This window comes from Neopsephotus bourkii, unplaced genomic scaffold, assembly GCF_033783945.1.
Source record: "Neopsephotus bourkii isolate Nb327-2 ecotype Australia unplaced genomic scaffold, CSIRO-AGI_Nbou_v1 NB_1781, whole genome shotgun sequence".
In the NCBI taxonomy this organism is placed as follows: domain Eukaryota; kingdom Metazoa; phylum Chordata; class Aves; order Psittaciformes; family Psittacidae; genus Neopsephotus; species Neopsephotus bourkii.
In genome coordinates this window covers 1,215,314-1,233,348 of record NW_026902255.1, presented here as the reverse complement: position 1 = coordinate 1,233,348, position 18,035 = coordinate 1,215,314, and the positions used below count along the sequence as shown (strand labels likewise).

The following is an 18,035-nucleotide window of genomic DNA, read 5'->3' as shown; positions in this document are numbered from 1 at the left end:
AGTTTAACAATTGAAATAAAGGGACATGTCCAGGCTCACTTTGATCATGAAAAATTGAAGATATTTCACTGAATTTTTAACATTGGAATCCACTGGCGTAAAACGCTGCGGCCAGGCTCTACAAAGTTTCTCCATTCCCATGTGTCTCGTTTTCAAACCAAGTACCCACCAAGAGAAACAGGACATTCTTGGCCCAGTGGAGTGATACCTGACACTGGTGAAAGCCAGTGTGTATACTTCTCCCTTGACTCCTCAATGGGTTTACATCAAGACTCAAAGAACCCTGCGCCAAGTTGGGTGACTGTGGTTGTAAAAAGTGGATAGGGTTTCTTCATTGAATGCTATTTTATTGCTTTATCAGCTGGTTACACTAAATAATAAGAGCTTTCAAAGAGAATATTGTGATGAGAAAATGTAAACTAGTGGATTGCCAAAGGAAGGTTCAGGTTATTTGCCAATTTAGTCATCAAGCACCATTTAGAAGTGTGGATGGGAAACATGATAATGATCCAATTCTAATAGAACAAAAATTGGTTTAAGATACTGCCAAACTTGAAGCACATTAATATTCAATACCATGTATATGTTTTTTTCATTAAATAAGTGCAAACTAATTTCACTCACTGCCAGACTGGATTAATTTTTGAGTCCTCCCTCAGTTCATGGGGTGCTGTTATGGACTTTGGAGAAGAGTAGCATTTTGCAAGTTGTGTCACTCATTTCTCCATCAATCTCTTATTTATTTAAGCTATAGTCTGTTAAGAGAAAGAAGCATTTGCAGTATGCATGATGCATAATGAGTCTCCAGTGTCTATGGAAGCTTCTAAAATCTACCATCATACTTTGCTTACTGGCTCTTCCATTTTCATTATGAGGGAATGCTCTGAAACTGTCAAAATCTTTCCAAAGGACCCCATAGTAACCACTGTAGCTTAGAGTACTTCTTGGCTTATTAAGTATTGTAACCAGAACATGAAAAATAGGATTTACTTGATTCTACTAGTTAAGTAAAGCAAGTGTTAGACAAAAAAAATAATTGCGGGGAAATCAGGCAAAATGCTAATTAAAAATAAGATTAAATAAACAGTTTCTACATGATCGCTTGAGCTAGTTTCATTGCAAAGACATCCTTTACCTGGCATACTGTGTGGTTCATGAGAGCCCTATATAAGGTTAAGCATTTCTTGGTATTTGCCTGGGAACAGTGCCAATGACAGTTTATTCTCATTAAAGGCAAGTAATGCAGGAAGACTGTTACAATTGTACATCTGTATGTTTAAATCAATTCATTTTGGCCATTTTTTTTCTCTCTAAAGAGTCAAGTTCTGAAATCTTACCAGAATTGCTGGCAGGAAATAGATTCCCACTTACATGCATGACTGCGCACAGAAATTTAATTTCAAATTACCACTATTACTATTATTTTTTAGCCTAATTAGTGCTGAGCAGCAAACAATTGCCTTGGCATTGGGGAGCTTTTGAGGTTTTCTTGGGTTTTCCTTCCTCTTCTGCACCATGTGCAATTCTTCACTTTTCAGAAAGAATCTCTGAAAAAAAAGGGACAACTTTCAAAGCTGCTGTTTGGAAAATTAGCAAGAAGAGCAGAAATCCATGCAAAAATAGGTACTATACTGGAAATTGGGAAAGCCCTTCTTGGAAAGGAGATCCCACACCTTTAGTCCTTGCTTCACAGTTCACTGGAATCAGACCACTGCACTGGGCACAAATCAGTGATGCCTGTGCTCACCTGGGAATGTGCTTTAGGGCTTCAGGCTCACAGCTATCTATTTTTATATAGGTTTGCCACACTGCAAGTCTTACAACACATGCTTTTACCCTGTAAGATTCAGCTACTGAATGTGTTAATGTTCCAACTTAATTCAAGCTCCTCTGAACCAAATGCAAAAGCATTCTGCACAAATTTCACCGTTTTGGTTGTCCCTAAGGGCACCATGTCTACTTTAACTTTCCCAGTTCACAAAGCTGGGACTTCAAGCCAGCTGCCTCTGCTTCACAATCAGGTGAAGTCCTGGTCAATAATGGGAAGCACAGACCAACCAAAGCACCTTCTCTACAGAAATCAATAACTACATGAACCATCACTGCTGTAAATTAAAAGAAAAAATAATAAATTTAGGACTGGGAGGAGGGCATCTATTCTTACAGTATTCCAGCCAAATATTTCCTTGTGGGGATGAGTGGGTGGAGAAGTGGACATATTTGTGATATTCAAATGCCACTGCTGGTGATTCTGTGTGCTCATTTCACATTTTATCTGCAGCTTGCCTGTTACATTGGATTTGCCTTAGATTCATATATCGATTTAGAATTGATCTGATGTAAGAAAGGACTGCAGTGTTACAAGTAACAGATATCTTATTGGTGCCAGAGTCAGGAAATGTCTGTTCCCATCAGGAGATCCACAGGCTTTCACTGGGAGGCATCAGTATATTTAATACCTCTACTAAATTTAACACTATACTTAACAAAGTCCCTTCCACCACGTAAAATGTTCTTCCTTCTTTTTACAAGAAATTACAACAGATTTGGAGGAGCAATTAAGAATAAAAGGAAAAAAAAAAAAAAGCTAACCCTCTTGGCATAGCTTTGAGAGGGGTTTTGTTGTTGTTTTCCGCCTCCTCCCTTCTGTTTTTTCAAAGGGAAAACCATGCACCACATAAAAGATGATTAACAACAGGGAAACATCTTCCTGGATGGACAGAGTTTCATGAGGCTGCAATGAAGACAAGTTAGTGACCTATACTTATGCAAAAAGGAGAATTTATCAATTTTTTATCCATTTTCCTAAAGCAATAAGCTGAATTTCCTAAAATGCCTAAATCTTCACAGAGAAGATTAGAAACAGCTGGATGAGCCAGCCACCCAGCTAGATACCACCAGACAACAAACAGATTTTATAAGTAACTAAAGAAGTTTGCCATCTTGAAACACTGGGAATAAGAGATAAGAGCAAATACCATTCCATTAAAAGAAACGTAGACAAAGACTTATGCCAGACCATGAAGGATGCAGGCAGGGTAACCACTTGCAACATCACTTTCCGTAAGTTGCTTCTCTTCTCCACTGCTGCAAAAGCAGTTTACAAGCAAACAACCAGAAAATGCTGAAAGAGCTAATGCAACACATTTTTCCCTGTCCTCAGAATCTTTGTTTCCAAAAAGCATGGGCAGAAGTGTAGATCTTCTGAAGAAAGCATAGTTTTTCTTGGATAATAATGACTGTTCAATAGCTAAAATCTGTGCTCCAGCTCAGATGTTCTCCTATGGAGGACTGCAGAACTGAAGCTGAATCACACACCTATGTACAAAGCCTTGGAAATAAAGAACCACATACAGCAAATTGGCTCATGTCTGTGGCCTCTCATGATGCTGGAACAAACTAGTTGATATAGGGAAGCCTGAATTATTAATGGAAAATAAGATTAACTGCAAATTTATTTTCTTTCACTGACCATTGGAAATATATATATATGCAATATATTTGCAAGCTCAAATCCATACATGTTTATCAGGCATCTTTAAGAAAGATTTTTTACACAATGTAGAATTCGAGGCATCTTCAAAGCTGTCATTTGCTACTCATAATTCATTACATCAAATTGCATGTCTTGCATGTCTTACATATCTGTATGTCTTCTCTCTGACTGGAAGACCGAAACTTCCTAAAGAGAGAAATAGTAAAAATTAATAAACAGTATGTTCTCAGGACATTGACCCCTCCTTATCCAGGTACTCCTATTCTTCCCATGCCAACAGTATGCCTTCTATTATAAATTCCAGCCTCAAAACATGAAGATTTGGCACAAAGTCCCCCTAAGAATTGAGTCTGCATCCTCTCTTTTCTGCCCAAAGGAAATTTTTCTTGTGGAAAGTAAAAAAAAAACCAACAACAAAACAAACAAAAAAAACCACCAACCAGGTATAGGCAAAAAAAACTGCAATTTAACTGCAATGAGAATATACAAAAGGCCATATTGCAACATTTTACATCCTCCAGTGAGAATACTCCTGTGTCTTGTGCAAGATAGACAAACCCGTTCAAAGTAAAGAGTTGTTTTGGCAATTTAAAAGGTATTCTAGCTACAAATTAAAATTGTAGGACTGACAGAAAAAAAACTGAAAAAGGACATGCCTGATCTTAACACTAGTTCTTTCTACCCAGATAAAAGTGTGTCTACAGTTAAGGTGCTTAATCTTGTCGCCAGCATGTGTTTTTTTTAGCCCAGTGTGTCACCACCGCCTGCAATCCTTTTCTTTATACAATATTAAAAGCAGACTTTTACATAAAGCAACTAATGGACAGCACCTTCCTCAATACAAAGTCATAAGGCAGATGGATGGACATATGTACAACCACAGCTAACTGTTAATGTAGCCATTAGCGCTCAACAACATGACACCAGTTTAGGACATTTTCTGGAAGAATTTATTTTTAGAAACAAAATCTTAGCATCCTGAGACTGATATAATCCTGCTTTCATGCAACCTATGTGAGACATTTAAACGGACACTGACCTCATTCTCCTCTTCTCCCTCTCTGATGACGTTTCAGAAATACCCCTTCCTCTTATCATGAAGAAAATTATGTTGACATTAAAATTCACTATATGACCCTGAACTTCAAAATCTGCTTTACTTTAACTTCCATTTTTATAACACAGGAGAACATACTCCTGATGAGGGTATTTAGGTTTTACTCAAGAAAATTCCTACACTGGCCAAAATGAAATTAAAATTGAGTAAGAGCAAATGAGAAAATACAATGAAAGACTACAACAGTAAACATCTTCCAAAATATGTGTCTCCATATCAGGAATGGAAATGACTACATATCCATTCATATATTTATCACTAGGTCTATCAGTATGGATATCAGAATTTTCCATATGTGGAAGGACTATAAATTCACAGCTTAAGTAACAGCAACTGAGTCTCCATTACGTAATGAAAGACAGTTTGGTCCTGGGGTCCTTCTACAACTAAACTAGGCAGATGGTTAAGAAAACAAATAGGGTCCTCTCCTACTTAAACATTCAGTTGGCAGCTGGTTTCTGGTTTTAGGTGATGTGAGGTCTTCCCCAAGAAGTTACCTCTAATGAAGCAGCTAGGTTAAGGTTGACAATGCATTACCAAACTTCAGAGGAATTGTCTTTACCTTTTCCATATAAATCCTTCCATTTAATGAGATGGTTATATCGCATGCCGTTCATATATGCATACACATACATTCAAAAGAGTGCTTTTCCAGACTCCCGTGTAAACACAGCCTGATTGTTCCTGAAAAAAACAGAACAAAAAAGTTTATTTTTAAAAATCACACATTCATAAATATTTTAGGGTCAGGGTTTTTTTTACATTTACCCAGCACTATTAATAAATAAATTAGTAAAATAACTTTCCCCCACAAAATCAGTTGATTTATAAAATTTACACCAGAGTTTTAACTTACATTTTCCATCCTTGACTCTTTTAACAGATTGTTTACTTCTCCCAGGTGAAGCCAGTACATAGCTATAGGGTAAAAACAAAGCACACCAGGAAAAGAAAAAGACTTTTTCAGTCATTGGGTCTTTTCTATTGACAACTCTTCCTGGTTTTTCATCTCTGAACTTTCTAAGGTAATGGCCAATCTTAAACCATATGCTGAAGTAATAATTCCTGATAAAACTAATCTTTCCAATAAACAGCTTTCTGAAACACTCTACTTTTCATTTCCAAAGAGTCAGAAGGATTATGGTAGCGATTTGGATATCTGTTTTTCTAAAATTATCCTCCAAGTCTTCCTTATTCTAATGTAATGCTCAGCATCCTTAGCAAATACCAATTGCATCTACAAGGGGAGAAAGAAATACAGCAAAACCAGATACAACCTTAGAAAATCACTGTTGTAAGTAGTTTCATTCCTTGTACTAAAAAAACATTTCAAAACTGATCTACTGCATATTATTTTCTTTCAGAAAATGCAAATTGATCTTTCAGTTGGAATACCTGTCAAAGTACAGCCACTGTAATGCTGATAAGTCATTTTATTCATTAGTTGATAATGTCTGATATACTGCAAACTTACGCATAGCTCCACAGGAACTGCTGGATGAGATTACACCCAAACCATGGTGGGGGATGTTCCCCTTTGGACAATTTGGCAACAGCATGAGTAAGGAGTGTCTCCCATCAGTATCTCCCAGTGGCATGAGAGCCCATCACAAAAAAAACCCAAACAACTAGATGAGCTTGTGTTAGTTTCCAACATGGTGGGGGTTCGTTAGCCTTCACAAACGGTCACCATTCGCCTTCCATACAGTGAATGAGAATATTACTTGCTGCCAGGAACCTAAGGATGGGTAAATATGCTAAAAAGGTTTGTAGCCAGCGTTACTGGGACATTCTGACAAGCTCACAGTGACGCTGCTACAGAGAAGCCCACTTCAAAAACCATAGTATTTAATATTCACTCTGGAAAAGCTGGATGATGCTATGGCTTACTCTACCCAAAAGCACTGTTTAAAAAAACAGAAAAACTCCCCCCCTCCCTCCCTAAACAACAGCCAAAGCTAGACACCCTTTGACTTCGTCCACTTAAATAACCTGTTCTAGGTTGTGGATTATACCAGTTTTAATAATATTGTCTTCTAAGGGAGAGAAAGGGAAGGAGGGAGGGAAGAAAGAAAAGAACAGAAAAGAACAGAAAGGAACACAAAGGAACAGAAAGGAACAGAAAACAGAAAGGAACAGAAAGGAAAGAAAGAAAGGAAAGAAAGGGGGGGAAAAAGGCTTTTGGGAAAGCACAGAAACATTGGCTATCTGCTGTTCATTTTGCTTGTTTCTAAATTTAATGTTTAGCACTTAACCTCCCCTGTAATTTTGTACATTTAATCTAAGTTTCTGGGGAATATTGCTTCCTATGGGGGAAGACTCTTGTTCAGAAAACACTGAACAAAGGTAAAATTGCCTTTGATTGTAACGAAGCTGGGAATTCACTCTGTAAGCAGCTCTTTTCCCCTGACTTTACCCGATTTGAAGATGTCTTTATCCCTGGGAGGAGCAATGGGAAAGGACAACATCTTTAAAGTGAGAGGGAACTCATTTAACAAGTGTATAGACCTCTCTGCTAGAGAGTGCCTGCAGATTTAGTTAGACATTTTAGACCAACATAGCAAGGTGAGAAGAGTCCCAAAATATCCTTTTGCAGATTTGATACCTTCTTTCAGGTTTGCATACTATTCATGAGCCTCCCCTTTCTCTCACGAGTACATATATTTTTCACAAGCACTCACTAGTCACAAAAAATTACTTTTAGCCTATGAACTAAGTCTAAATACTTCATCTCAATAATCTGTTATTTGTGGAGTGCAACTGGTCTGCTTAATTATTTGCTTCTGTGCTTTTGTGCCCACGACAGATGGCTAAGTGCACTTAAATGAAGAGCATAACTAAGTTGAAAAATAACCAACCCATTTGTTTAGGGTTTTTTAGCTGAGGAAAGACTGATCAGACACTTCGAAAGATTTTCACAAGTCACCACTAGTTAAATATTAACACTCCGACTTTACACGACAAGTAAGCATGAAAATTTTGTTCTGGCTCTTAAAAACAAATCAACCAACCAGCCAACCTACAAAAGCCCCTACAAACCCAGGAGACAAAAACAGAGCCATAAATGTCAGTCCTAGTATAGTGCAAAGCACATGTATGGACAAGGTCCCACTGTCAAGCAAAGCAGTTTTGGAAACTGAATCTTCAATTTTCAGTTGAATGATGTCCTGCCTCAAGTCAGTGATGAATTTGACTGTTCACCCAGAGAGTTATTTCAGAGAGTTGTGCTCAGCTGGCAGAACTTTCCTCCCACTGCTCATGTGGCTCTGGTCAGGCTCCTAATCCTCATGTACTCACTCACATAAGGGATACAAAGCGGATGACACTTGCTGCCATGCTGTTTAATGATACACATTTGCTCAGCTCCACCAAGCCAACCATGATCTGTGTAATGATATGAAATAATATTATTTTATTTGACAAAATAAGTCCAGCTTTTAGTCTGGTTTGCTTTTGCCCCCCTCAGGTTCCCACTGCCTTTTCCAAATGCAAACCAAATTCCTTCAAGGACTCCACTTCCCCCCGCCCTGACCCTTCTTTTCTCAATCACGGTGAAAGTGAGCCTCTCTCTGCTTTCAAACACAGTTTCACACTTCCTGTCTCAATTCTGTTACATGCCTGTCAATCCCATTTGCTCCTGAGAGTGGATAAGACCAGGCTGGCTACGCTTAAAAACAACAGGCTTTTTCTGGGAGTTACAATATTTCCTGAATATTGTTCAGATTTCTCGCAGAGTGGATTGACTGCAGAAGGCAGTTATTTTTAAATCCTCTTCTTTTTTCCCCCCCTTCTCATCTGCCCCAGATTAAAACTCAGAGGAATTTAGAATAGAATGCTCCCAACTCAGTTAACATGCTAAATCAGGAGGAAGTTGTCTTCAAGTTTAGGTTTTCTTTAATCTACTGAAGGTGCGGTGCAGATATCATAATGACTTACACACCATTATTTACCTGGCAGCTCCTTATTGCCATCAGTAGAGAAAATGCTGAACAGCTGAACCCCACAGGGAGCAAATGAGAAGCAAATGCTGAGACTCTTCAGGAAAGGTAAGACAAGACCATGGTGAATGAAACACCACAGGTTAGTACATGAAATTAGATGCCATGCAGATTAACTCACTCCAAAATAGGGTTATAGACTCACAGACTCACCTGAAGCAGCAAGAGACAATGTCTCTTAACTGAATGAGGCCAAGATAGAGAGGCATGAAAAGGTTGGTACCTGGCCTAGCTGAAAAGGAAGACCAAGCTGGGACAGGGCACAGCCTCCATGGGATAAGCTATTGAGGAAAATGCAGTGCTTGAATTATTTTATCCTGCCTCCTCGTGGGTCTGGGTCATGGTAGCAGCTGAATGAGCACAAACTCATATACTATACTGATGACAGATCCAGGCAGCTCCAGAGGAGGAGGCAGCCCTGGGCTGACTTCATGGAGAAAGAAAAAGTCTGAAGGAAACAGTGCACTTTCTCAAGTTAAAGTGTGACTAGGGATGCTGCTGCAAAAATTTCTCCATGCAGAATGACGTCAAAATCCAGTTACATGCAGCTGAAACTTTAAGTCAAACAGGACAGGTAGTTATGGCCAAAAAAACTATATGGAGTGGAGGAATAAGAAGGTATGAATTCCACAGGTGAAGTATTGTCTTACTCTTCTTTTAGATAAAGGTGTTCAACTTCTCATGTTGGAACAAAATTTCACTTTAATATTGGAATAATTATAAAGCAAAAGCATTAAAATAAATGGAGCAAATGAAAAGTTTAGGTAATTTTTTATTTTTATTTTTTTCCTCTCTATTCTCCTAAAAGAACGAAACAAATCATTTGGGACAACCATATTGACTGATGAACTAAAAATCTATTTTCCCAGCAGCTCTTCACTGGCTGAGATTCCATTAACTCTTCTCAGGACCAGGTATTATAAGAGCTAACCTAACTTGGCCTGTGTTAAGTTAGAGGGACCAGAGTGATGCTCTTAGACAATGCTAGCTGTCATTTGTGCTTACACTAAGCATAGTTAACTAGAGTCTGGCTGTATAAACAGCTCTTAAACTAAGGGTTTCTTCAGTTTCTCTGTCTGAAATACTTTTTACACCAAAAGGTATCAGAAATTGTGAAAGTCAGGTCTCTTCCCAGAATGGAACTTTTTTTGATTCCAGGTTGAGGATTTTAAGGGAGAATTGCAGAGGCAGGGAGAAGTGTCCTGAAAGACCCATGGTGGGCATCCTTTGGGTGCTCCCTCATCTTTTAGGATATTTTAGCAAAGCATGAAAGGAAGATCTGTTTCCTAGATTTCTTGCTTGCTGCAAATTACTCACCCACTCTACTACCAAGTGCTGCATGTTCAGGCACTGCAGAAGCTCTTGTGACTGGCTTCAAACTCAATGGCTGGACAATACTTGGTAGAAGGTGAAAAAGACCCTATGGCTCTAACCCCACATTTATGTCACTGAAGTGTAAGTACCTTTCTAGCAGTTTAGTGCCTGGACACCATTGTCTGCATATCTTAAACCTCCAGTATGTTGAATATTTAGCTACAAAATGTGATTGTGCAGTCTATCCAGTGCATGAATTCTGTCTTCCCAACTTTGGATGATTTCCTATGGGACCTTGGGCAAACCCCTTAATCTCTCCATAGTTTAGTTTCTTACACATAAACCAGAGATAACTTATTTTTTCCCTCCTCTATTTTGTCTTATCATTAGCAGATGACTGAGGGCAAGGACTGTCCTCACTATACCTTTATGCCTCACCTCATGTAGAACTGAGTCATAAACATGAGCACTGGGGTCTAAATAAAAGACAAATACCACACACTACACAAAGAACAAATGAATGCAAATAAAGATTAAAGGCTGTTGATGTAAGGAGGCATGCCAGTGTGGGAGTTACACAGTGCAAAGTTAAAATTGAGTTTCTTTTACTTTTTTCCTTCACTCCCAAATACATTTTAATTCCTTTCTGACACAGGCATTTATGCAACACTTTTTTTCCCTGAATGCTGTGTCACACACATCAGTCTTTCTTCAAGGTCAGAATTCTGTTTGCTGACTTTGTTGAGCAAACAAAGGTAAATGGGAAAGCAAAAACACACAGTGAACTAGAAACTGCTGAGCCTTCTGCATAAATGTTTCCATTTGCTCCCTGAGTTGGCTCTGTATTGACTCTATTTATTCTTTTATAACTATATAAACAAACTGATTAATACAACTGCTCCACATTCCTAAATGAAAAATAGAAAGCCAAAATATGGTAGACACCATAGTGTCCAGCTGGTGCCAGTTTTAGGACACTGAATCTTAAATGAAGCCTGTAAGTTATGAAATGAATAAATGAAATGCCAATACAGAATATTTTTTTTCCTGGTGAGAACCACAGCTTTAAGATCTCTTGCTCCTTTATACTAAGTGCTGCATCAACACAGAATGGCAAACAATCAGTCTTGCTGGATTAGAATAAACTGATAAATGGTGATGGGAATGAAAAATTAATGGTTTACACAATGAGAATCAAGGCTATGAGGCTATCTATCTAATCTACTCAAGGCTAGAAGAGTGGCTTGTGCCAGAGCTAGGGCTTGAACTCAGCCCTCCAGTATCTTAATGTATTTGGTCATTCTTCCTGAAGTAGACCATATATTTTGTAAAACCTGAACTTCATGATCATTAGAATACGGGGTGATGCTAAATTCAACAAATGCCAAGCTGAAAAGTATGGGCTTCTAGCAGATTCTTGAACACTGAGTATTCTTTCCAACACTAGAAAAACATAATAAATTTAATGCACATGGGAAAAGTAAAGAGATTCTGAGCAAGGTGTAATTACATCACCTTGGGTAAAACTCAAGGAGAAAAGGCACAGCTGGCAGAGAAAAGGGGACGTGCTGTTTCTTTGCTCAAAAAACCACACCAGACACGTTGGTGGGTTAGCTCTTTTCCTATATGACTTCTTCCTTCCCACTAATAGGAATACTTATGTCACCCAGCAATTGGTGACTACTGCGCTGCAAAGACAATGATCGCCTCTTGGCCCTTTCCAGCTCTCCAGCAGCAGCTGGCAGCCCTACAGCAATGCCCTGGTGTAACAGGCTCTCCCTGAGAAGTAAAAGCTTACTTGCTAGCATGTAACTAGGCAGCAAGTTAAAAATGACCTGAACAATAGCCTATAATAGCAGGAAAATGACATTTGTAGCACTTTTCCCCCCATATATAAAGATATTCAAAAGAACAAGGACTGATGTAATGCAGCACAACTCCACTAAAATCAGTGAAATAAAGCTAAATGGGATGGACTGAGGATATAGCCCGCTTCCAGTGACTTTTGTGTGTTCATTTGCTTATAAAACAACTGCAACAAAAGTAAAATATAACCTGAATACAGGTCAGCTGCTAAGCTAATACAGACTTCCCATAAATGGCTGGAAGGCTTTACAGATATAATCCATGTACAGCAGAACTCAGAATTGCCATGGCAACAATTACATTCAAAGAACAAAACACAATTGATATCAAGCCATTCGAAAAGCATTTAAAACTTGTTATGCGCTTAAAGTACAAGGAAATTAGTTTGCTAATTAACACACTGTTTCCAACCATTGTGATTTTTTTCTGTAATGGTGAGAGTGGTACTTGCTGCTTTGCTTTCCCTCTTAATACTCCCTCTAACAGATACACTTAGCTTAAATACAATATTTCAGCATTTGTTTCAAGCCATGTAATAAAAGCTCAAACTGCAACTAGTCTCTATCTTTTCTTTTTCAGCCAATGCCTCCAACAGATCCTTTTTAATCTCTCCTAATGTCTGCAATGTAATGAATCCCATACATAATGACATTATAATGGTTAGAAAGTGCTTAGGCAAGCATTCCAAAAAGAGATAGACTTCAGACCCTTTAAACAAAAGGCCAAAAACAACAGTAACAACCCCCCTCCAATAAAACCACCTTTTAATTAACTGCAGTGCTCAAGGCACTGCTTAGTTATGAATTATGTTTTCCAATATCCCAGCACTAGTCTTGCATTAGGTTATTTACAATTTTCCTCAAGCTTGCAGCAGAAGTGCAGTCTAATGTTCCTAAATGACACCTAGCACTTGGAAATGCAATGCTGGTTGCATGTTAATAGAAAAAAATCTCTTCTTTATGATGATTTAAGCATAAGCCTTCAGAAGTGACAGGATACTGGGAGAGATTAACCATGTGGATGGCACTCTCTTTCATGTGCCTCCAAGAAAAAGGTCTTTTGCATATTACACTTTCAAAATTCCTAATGGCCAGGAAAAATACTTCAGGCAGTATAAATTCTGTAACATCTGTATCTCTCAAGATCATGATTCATTCCACTATCCAGCAGACATTTAATCAAGATGCCTAAAAGGGATCTGCAGTTGTCTTAACTGTTTTCTCCAGTCATTGGATAGAGCTGAAACTCCAGAGAGCAATTCAGGCCTCGGCTGGGCTTATTTGCTCTCTGGAGATTCTTCTGTCTCTATTACATACAGACAGAATGCCACATTATTAAATCCTGTGTTATGAGGGTCTTCATAGAATCATAGAATGGGTTGGGAGGGACCTTAAAGATCACCCAGTTTCAACCCTCTGCCATTGGCAGGGACACTTTCCATTAGACCAGTTGCTCAAAGCCCCATTCAACCTGACCTTGAACTCCTACACGCGGTGGATGGGGCATCCACAACTTCTCTGGGCAACCTATTCCAATGGCTCAACACCCTCACAATAAAGAATTTCTTGCAATAAACAGTATTGTCTTTCCTTGCAAATGAAGCATGCATTTCCAAATGTCTCATCCCGATGCCTTCTGCAGGAATGTAAGCCCTGATATCACTCATTCAGATACAAATCCTGATTTTGGCAACAGCTGAAATGAAATCAAGTCCCAAACTACTTTCATTTCTGCTTTTCAAACTGCCATGTCCCATCCTGGGCACAACAGTCTGCAGCAGTTTTTTTTTCATCTCTGTGCAAAGCAACTGCATGTTTTCTGCCTTTCTTTCTTGTCTCAGAGCTCTTGTTTCAGTGGGCATAAACCACTTCCAAACTCCTTTCATTCATTAACTGGTGAGCAGGAGGCAGCTGCATTCCTAGCACTGCCAATAAACTGTACAGTTAGGGAGAAGAGCACCCTTCAATCCTAAATACTGTAGACAGTCTGTAAGAATAACACACATTCTAGATAAAATTGTGTCCCAGTCCTCATTATCAGAGAAAGAAAACATGGCCCAGCATTGCCACACATAGATAAATACACTGCTTCCAGGTGTGCTGCTGGCACCAAAATGTAGCTGGAGTTGGATAAAACACTCAAGGGTTCCCAAAAGTCTATTTTGCATGAAGGAAAATGAGGTACATGTTCAAAGTTAAACCTATGCTTAAGGGTTTTGCTGGACTGAGATTCTGGTGCTTAGAGTGCTAAAGCAGTCATCTGGCAATTCCCAAACCAATTTGGGCTAGTAGCTTGTAGAAAATAAGCCAAACTAAAAATCAAATCAACAGCCAGCCTAAATAAACCCCAAAACCAGTTGCTGTGTTTTGCTGTACCACAAGGCCATAATCATCAAGGTGGTTTTCATGTTTATACTAAAAGAGAAAAAAGCAAATCAAGTGCCCAACCTGCACAAAATCCCCATGTGAGAACTGTTTGCAGAATCAGGACTCAAGGCAGAAGAAATTCAGCTATTCAGTCTTAAAATTGTGAACCTCTGAATAATAAATCGAGGTACAAGAAATTCTGCTATGGCTAATCATAAAATTAAAGATTGGAAGCTCAACGCTATACACATGATTTTACCTTGATGAGCCAGAAAAGCTGTATAGGAAATAGTTTAAGAGCTTTTCTCCTTTTACCTTGGCCAGACTTCAGGAAAAGTCAAGGATGATCTCCACATATAAATTTCACAGAACATAGGAAAATAGATAAAAACCCTAATAAAATGTTCATTACCCAATTAATTTTAAACTTTGCCATCTTACAGAAAATGAAGCTTTCTTCACAAAAAGACTCACTGGCCACATGTGGTTAATGACTATAGTCTGGCTGACAGTTCTTGACTATGCCTTGGCCATGCTAGGTGATGCCAAAGTTATACCAAGATGCTGATAGCATCATATCCCACATGGGACAATAACTGTAGTTTTATATCCATCATAACCTTAAAAAAAAAAAAAACATAAAAAAAAGCCCAAACCAAACCACACATCTCCAACCCCCCCAAACTAGCATAATAATTGTACTTCCTGCCATACTGCCTCTGCTCCTGATAAGATGCTGTTCTCTGAAAGCCAAACTTTGAGCTAATTATGAAGTATTAACTATGATCCTATATCCCCCTCTCCCATTAAAAAAACCTTGAAGTAGACTAGAGCATATTTAGAATATACGTCCTCTCTTTGGGAGCCAAATGCTTCTCAGAAGTAATTTGATCACCAATTACCCATAAACTTGGTGCAAAGTACTGTCACTCAATTTAATTTGCTTCCTGACAAAGAATGCCTTCCTGGGGAGATCAGTGTGCAACATAAGAAACAGTTTGTGAAACCAGAGAAAAAGTACACAGAATGAGAGTACATTAAGGAGTTTAACCTGCTTTTAATGTATAGACATTGTAACTGCACAAAGAAGGCACAACCCCCAAACAATGAAGCAGACCAAAAAGAGAAAAAAGCTAATACAGGAGAAGGAGGAATGCACATAATGCTTCAGCAGCTTGACCTTTGTAGTGGAATAACCACAAAGCACAATATCTAGCCTAAGGGAAGAAATAACATGACCTCTGAGCACAACCCAATACTGTGACCAGAAGCCTGATGACTCTTACTTGCTAGAAGGAAGAAAAGGCAATTACAGGTTATGCAAAAAGTCACCAAAATGTTTGCATTTGACTTTGCCCTGGGGCTTACTTGCAGCCACAGAGCCTGAATATTTATTTCTGTGTATTCTGTAGCCTGATAGGGGGAGGAGAGGGAGGGGGAATAATAAAAAAAATCATTGTTTTTATCAGTTTTATAATTGGCTGTAGCATTACCTAGAATGACTATATTATGACCGGCTCGCTCCACACATCACTGCAAGTGGCAGCTGCGTGGATATCCCCAGTTTCACACACAAAGAGGATGTCTTGTTTCTTCATGGAGTCAACATTGCAGGCTTACCTGGAGACATGTTTGATTTACACACTGTGGACAATGGGCAAGTTTCTATCAAAACGGGTGACTGTTCCTTCCTCAAAATACACTGCTCAGGGACAAAAAGGGCACACTGGCCAAAAAGCAGGAGATGACAAGATAGGAATGGACAGCTCAGCTTCACTGAACACCTTCTGTCACCACCCATGTCCTTTGAGTAAAAAGGCAACCTGAACTGTCAGGGTATTGCTAAACTAATGCAGATTTGGCTCTTGTATAGCCAAAGACAATATTTGAAAACAACCATTGGAATGTTATTAGCTATTGACTGCTCATTTCCAGGAAGCACTTTGGTATCTGAAGATACACACCTGCTGAATAAATATTTTAACTTGCTTAAATGCAGTCCACTTGCCACAGTGGAAAGGCACTTTCCTAGCCATCTATATCAAGCATGTGAAAGTCTTCCATATACAATACTTCAACACTGCACTCAGCCAGTGTCCTCCTCCTCCTCATTTCTTTAAACTAAGCCAGTACTCTCCCATTGAACAAGCTTCAACATTTCATTGCAAGACTCATAATATTTAGTCTATGAACCCTTAACTTTCATAATTATCAGATAATTTATGGGGTTTTTTTCAATCTTTTCTTGTAACTCAGGCGCTGTAATTAACAACTAAAACACACAAGTTACTGCTGAAGAATTAGAAATTATCAAATATACAAAACCAAAGAGGAAATCTAAGGATTTAGCTCTTACTCCTACTCTTTGGGAGATTGTGTTTGGCAATATAAATTGCCTTTTTTTTCCTGCAGTAATTCTTGTTCTTCTGTCAGAAGCAGAATAGAATAAAATATCATGACAGCCCCTCTACATTGCTAGGAACATTAATTTGAGATCTGGCCTTGGTTTAGGACTATCCTTGGTTGTACCCCTTCACTGAGTTTTTGGGTTTTATTCAAATGTTCCTGAAACTCCTGCTCTGATTTCTGTCTCTTCTTTCATGTGATGCAATTTGACCATGAACACAGCCCACTGATATGTAAAGATCTTTCTCTCTCATCTTTGTTTATTACCTGTTGTGTGAAAAGACATATTATTTGCTCTGTGAAACAATGAATCCTTCACATTCTCGTGACAATAAGAGAAGAGCTTCAGTAATACTTCTGGCTGTTCCCTAAGTTTTATGGTACCAAAATGCATCTTTTATTCCTCTTCACATTAATCATCTAGCCAATAATTAATCAATGTCCAATGCCATGGAATAACCAACACACTGTGCATCACCATCACCTCTCTGCAAGCTGCCTGCTGCATAGATCAGGCCTCAATGGTAGCTTACAAGTAGCTTCTTATAAAATATTAAAATCTACCGCCACATTTATTCATACAACTGATACAAACATGTCTCGAGCACTCTTAGCTTCATCACGCAAATTTCAGCTATCAAAGCACTGCCAGGAATCCTTTGTTCAACACTCGCTACCCCAAACTATTCAAATTATTGCAAGACCCTGACAATCTATATAGATGCCTCCTAAAATCCCTGCCTCTGGTCCAAAAGGCCTTGCAAAGAGTAATTTGTCTCTGCATCTGTTGTGTGTCTTGGCGTGCGCTCTGGTGGGATCAGTTCTTCATGGGCACAATAACTGCCCCTTGTTGCACTGAAGTCCGCTCCCAAAGCAGCCCTTGCTAGTGCTGTAGGATAAACTGTGCAGTGGCTGCTGTGCAAGGAAACACAAATTTTAACATTGCTTTTGTTTAATTGGCTCAGAATAACATAAGCAGTCTGTAGGAATATATTTCAGAGTAAAGTTAGCAAAGCCCTTAAGCAAGCTATAGCAAACAAGGGAGGCGCATAGGCCAGCATCTTTGAATTGAGGGGGATAAAGCACTAGACTAGGGCATCAAATGCCCATTTTGAATTTCAACCATGTCTTCTACAAGACAGGATGTGGGGAACAACATATGCCCCCTCTTCACCTGTGCTGATTGGGGCTGCAAAGTCATAAATCTCTGCTCTGTCCCCACATTAAACAGGGGTTTGGGAACTGGAACAACGAGGGGACAGATTCCTAAACAAATACAGTCAAGGGCAGTTATCACACTCAAGGGAGTATATAATGGAATATAATCGATTTCTCTTCCGATATTTGGGGAAAAAGGGGTCAGAAACAATGAAGAAAAGATACTGCACTCATTAATGCAAACCTCAAAGATACCTGTAAGCTGCACATACATCTACAGATGATAAACTAGACCTGCAATCTCTTCCAAGCAG

General features: G+C 38.9%; 1 long non-coding RNA gene across 1 annotated transcript in view; it reads right to left on the bottom strand.

Moving 5' to 3' along the window:
* Positions 1-591: 591 nt before the first annotated feature.
* The window catches only part of LOC133226427 (uncharacterized), a 78,985-nt gene continuing 61,541 nt past the window's right edge, over positions 592-18,035 (bottom strand). The window contains exons 4-5 of the long non-coding RNA XR_009729501.1: positions 5,176-5,297; positions 592-1,547 (exon numbers count right to left, since the gene is read on the bottom strand). This is a non-coding gene — a long non-coding RNA (uncharacterized LOC133226427). The remainder of the gene's footprint in view (positions 1,548-5,175; positions 5,298-18,035) is intronic.